Source organism: Fukomys damarensis, unplaced genomic scaffold (genome assembly GCF_012274545.1).
Source record: "Fukomys damarensis isolate Sample0158 unplaced genomic scaffold, DMR_v1.0_HiC HiC_scaffold_21, whole genome shotgun sequence".
NCBI lineage: Eukaryota > Metazoa > Chordata > Mammalia > Rodentia > Bathyergidae > Fukomys > Fukomys damarensis.
Window position 1 is genome coordinate 11,083,626 of NW_022900933.1, and position 5,019 is coordinate 11,088,644.

At 44.7% G+C, this 5,019-nt stretch overlaps 1 protein-coding gene and 2 pseudogenes across 2 annotated transcripts in view; 2 read left to right on the top strand and 1 right to left on the bottom strand.

Annotated features, from left to right (window-relative positions):
• Positions 1–5,019, top strand: part of Rad51b (RAD51 paralog B) — a 756,475-nt gene that overhangs the window by 2,804 nt on the left and 748,652 nt on the right. The window lies entirely within an intron of this gene.
• Positions 785–2,121, top strand: LOC104877214 (annotated as a pseudogene).
• Positions 4,216–5,019, bottom strand: part of LOC104877215 — a 1,363-nt pseudogene continuing 559 nt past the window's right edge.

Below are 5,019 nucleotides of genomic sequence, written 5' to 3' on the forward strand. Positions count from 1 at the left end.
AGAATGACCTGGAACTCACTATGTAGTCCACGCTGGTCTCAAACTCACAGCAATCCTCCTGCCTCAGCCTCAGGAGTGCTGGGACTGCAGGTGTGTGCCACCACGCCCTGCCTATTACATTGTAATGATGAAGAATGTGGAGGAGTGCTCAGTAGAAATATGCCTTGAGGGCCGGGGTTTTAGCTCAGTGGTTTTGCGCCTGCCCCACAAGTGCAAGGACCTTAGTTTGATCCCCAGTACCCCTCCTCCCAAAAAAAAGAAATATGCCTTGAAGGGAGAGCATCCTGGCTGTGCTTGGCTATCATGAGAGATTAAATGGCCAAAATAGACAAGTATAGTTACTTTATTTTCTTCATTTTACCTGATCTGTTCATGATGAAGCAGGTTATGAAAGTGTGATTTTTCACCTATCTTATTTTGTGACAGGTCACAGTAAACACAGATGTGCAGAAACTATTTGCTGTGGAATCCAGGGAGATTGGGAACCTAAAACCTACTTACTATTTTGTCTCTGAGGCCAGCCACTCAGTGTGGAAGATGCCAGCTTTCCACCTTGAGGGTTCCCAGAAACTATGCAACTCCCTGCTGAATGGGCAGTAATTTTTTGTGATGAAAATTTATTTTTTCATAGAAAGGCTTTTATATATGTTATATAAATAAAAAGAGAAGGACATCTCCCTGCTGAATGGGCAATATGATCAGCTCAGGGATCTTTGTGTCACGCAAGGGGCTGCTGCCATACCTTGTAGGGGTTGTCACTGGTCATGTGGACCACTGATGGGCTCTTCTCTGTGCCCTTTGTTATGTGGAGCTGGGGACCACCATCACCAAGTCAGGGCCAGCTGTGCTTACATTCTAGAGGTCTTTGGGGCCGTCGTTGCCTTTATTCACCTGTGGACCTCACTGCCAATTGTTGAACCCACCAGTCAGGCTAATCACCATCACCTTTCCCCACGGTATCATCCAGCCTTCTTCACCTGTGATCCCTCCTACTTGGCCTTCTGTTTCCTTTTACTCCTTGCACAGGTCTGCTGACATTTGTGAACTGTGCCTCTGTCAAATGAGGTACACAAATCAGGACATGTTCACTCACACCAAGGTCCTGTGCTCACTCCTGTCATTATCAAGGTCCTTGTTAAACTGCCAGGTATACTTGGAGCACTTTCAGGATGCCTTTGAGGCTCCTCCTGAGCTGTGGAAGACCTTTCTCTTGCCCTCTATCCTCTTCTCCTAATCAGGTAGGAACACCCTTAATTTTGTAACAGAAGAACTAAAAAATCCAGGAAGAAATTTGCTTGGCTGTTGGGCTCTGTGCCATTTGGGACGCCTAGCAACATCCTGACCAACATGGCCTACTACATAGTGCTGAGCATTTTGGTTGTCTTTAACGTGATGTTATGGCTGTGACATTTGCTTGCCAGACATTTGGCATGTTCAGCTGGATCATCCCTGTTGCTGTTACTCTGTTTTTTTTTTTTTTTTTTTTTTTTTGGGGATGTACTGGGGATCAAACTGAGGACCTTGCACTTGCGAGTCAGGCGGTGGAACCACTGAGCTAAACCCCTGTCCCCTGTTATTACTCTGTTTTGCTTTGGTGACCTCAGTGCATCTTTCTTTGCTTTATTAAGGTTGTTTTTTGTGGGCTTCCATGAGGACTGTCTCCTGAACCTCTGTCCCTGATCTACACTGAGTGTTTTACGCCCATCCTTGCTTTATTGTTCAGTTGCACTATGACACTCATCCACCTCACTGTGGAGAATATTTTCCTGCTCATTAACTACTTCAGTTACTGCTTCTCTTTAGACATCTCTGTTGTTGGACAGCTCTACCTTCACTGGAAAGAGCCGGAGAGGCTGAGCCTCTTTTTTCCCATCATGTTCTGCGTATTCTCCATGTTTCTGATGATCGTGCCTCTCTTCAGCAATGACGTCAGTTCTTTCATTAGCATTAGAATAGCTCTCTCTGGTTTTATCTACTTCATGAGTGTTTATCTGCCACAGCCTGGGAGGTTAATCTTTATTGAGATTAGCTTCTATCACCTAGCAGCTTTGCTTTTTTGTGTGTGTCTTGACTGAACTGGATGTAGCTAAGGAGAGAAAGGTTGAGAGGAAAACTGACTAAGGCCAGAGGTGACATCCCCAGGCCTGGAAAGCTGGCCATTTGTGGCCACACCTGCCAAAGTCCAAATAACAAGACTGTGGGTCCAACTCTCCTGAATTAAAGGAGTCTGTTGACTCACATTGTGTAAGGGGGCAAAGTGGCAGTGATCAATAATTGGTAAGCTATGGCAGGACACTCAGGATTGGGCCAGCCTGAAGGTTGGAACCTCAGGAGTAGAGGAAATTTGTTCCTGGTAGGTAGGGGCAGCCCTGACAAAAACTTGATAGGTTGCAATGGGGGAAGAAGGATTGTTAGGTTGATGACTAGGCTGGTGGTTTACAGCTATTTAAAGAGTTTGAACTAAGAATCTTTTTTTTTGAACTAGGAATCTTGATAGAGGGGCTACTTTATGAACAGGTCCAACACCTGACTTTAGAGCCTTGAAATGCTACCATTTCTTTTACTGGCTCAGAAATTTTTCCTGGGAAGAAGGTTGTATTTCTTTGATATTTGTTTATATGTAGGGGCATGAACAGCAAAGCTTTAACTAAAATGGGAACAGTGTTTCTTCTGTTTCCCAAATTTTGCAAAAGTAGTATCACTCTCTGTCCTGGAACTTCACACTCAAATAAACAATAAGATTGATGGGAGGGAGTCTTTTCAGGGTCTCAGCACCAGCCACGGAAGGTCCCTCCTGTCAAAGTTGACCTCTCACTTTTGAGGCCATGTACTTAGAGAGCTGCAGGATCTCATTGCACACAGATTATCCATCTCCTTGAGAAGGTCCTGCCTGACTAAATTTGCTTGGATCGTATTTGTAGATATAGTCAAAATCCTTAATAAAGGAAACGAGCTTCTGGGTACAAGTTGGCTTTGGCCATCCAGCTGTGCCCTTTCTAGCTGGAAGCCTGGTGCTTCATTGGAGACAGTCCTGAAACAGGCTGGGAAAAACTTTGTCACTTCAATTGAGAGGAAGCGGAACTGCAGCTTTGTGGACATGCTACTGCAGCCACCAAATTCAAGTTCCTGTATATAATCCAGAACACCAATTCTAGCCAAACATTACTGTTGATCTACAGGATGAAATAGGTTATGTTTACAAGTACCCAGAACCGAGTCTGTCCTCAGACATGATTTTGACAACATTTTATGCTCAATTTTGCACAATTTTCCCTGGTGTCTTACCTATAAAGGCAAACTGCAAGGATTTAAAAACCAATCATGTCTTGTTACACATCATTCTATAGATAAATCAGCGTGTTTCTAGCACCATGCACATGTCTAACAAGGACAGATGAACAAATTTATGAGTCAGATGTCTGATAGTCTATTTTGAAGGATAATCCTTTATTTTATCGAGACTTTTGGCCTTTGTTCTAGTTGATAGAAAGTTATTCTCTGGGTTTCCGGTATGAGCACAGTGCTGTAATGTTCTGGAATTCAGATAGATTGCCTGAAATCTATCCGCTGTCACTGACTTAGAGAATATCTCACGGACTTTTATTTGTTCTTTGTAAGGGCAGGTGTGAGGGACTGCTGTGAAGACCGTGCAAGTCCATCCTGTTCTGTGGTCATACTTTCTTATTTTGAAAACCCCATGCCAGACTTCATCCTTGATTCTGTCGTGGGTACTACACTTTGTTTACACTCCTAGCTGCCTTGGGGGTTAGTGCACTCTTCTTCTGCCTGACTGCCCTTGCCAGAGGATTGATGGGACTGAACTTAGTACTTACAGAGAATTTAGAAAGAACTTGGTGCTTGTGGAACTTCTATTTTTTCCATGTGGACATCAGTGAGAACTCTGGAAGAAACTGTATGGTGCTCAAGCTGGGCCACCAGATCAGGCCAGAGCATCAAGTTTGATCTCACTGGATTTTTCTTCACACACAGTCCAGTTGCACTGGATTGTAAACAGTTAATCTTGGGTCCAGAAGGACCTGTTGGCTTGGCACACCCCATGAACATCTTCTCCTTAGGTTTTGGGTTTGGTTATATAAAGACAAGAGCTAAGAGGCGACCTTTCCTTACCATTTTTTTTTGTCTTTATGCAAGATTTATTGAATGTGTTTACACTGCAGCTTCCTTTTTTGAGATACAGCTGCCAAGGAAAGCCTGTTATGCGATAGGGCCCAGCTGGTGCATGGTAGGCGGCTCTGGGTTCCCAGCCTTCTGCTGTGAGATAGGGGTGGTATGTAGGATTTCATCTTGGGGCTGTGATGCTCTCATGGTCAGGTAGGGGCTTCTTGGGGCCAATCTTGCCACTTGGATGATCTTACTTTGATGCCCGGCACACCCTCTCTGAGCAGCACTTGGCTCATGGTGGTCAGCATAGTAGTTACCCACTGTGGATCAAACCGTCCCCAGACTTATTCCTCTGTTTTGGGAGTTTCCCAGACACAGCACCTTGTATCCCTCGGCCCCACTGTCCACTGTGAACTGCAGCACTCTGTAGCACGCCTTCCACACAGTGGGGCCTCCTAGGAGTTTGTAAGGCAGAGATCTACCTGGGCAATGGCACACAGACCTTTTGTGGCCCCCTTTGTAGCATTAAGCTCTCCACTACCTTAGGGAAGCCAGAGTTCCTCTGAACCACAGTGTTCAGTTTTAAAATCCTCGAATCCTCTCACCAAGAACTTCTTATATATCCTGGTAAGATAATGATTTCTGTCCTGGTTGATATAACTTGGACCTCAAGTGCACAGAAACTATCTTCAACTAGCTCCTGAGTTAGAAACTCATTCAGTTCAGCTTTGAAGATGCCATCTGTGAGAAACTTTCTCTTTGAAATCTGCCTTGCTATCTTGCCACTGCATTCCACCGAAAGGCAAGAAAGGGGCCAGGAATTCAGTATCAGTGGTGCTGCGCCTGCCTCACCAGTGTAAGGTCTTGAGTTTGATTCCTGGTACAAAAAAAAAAAAA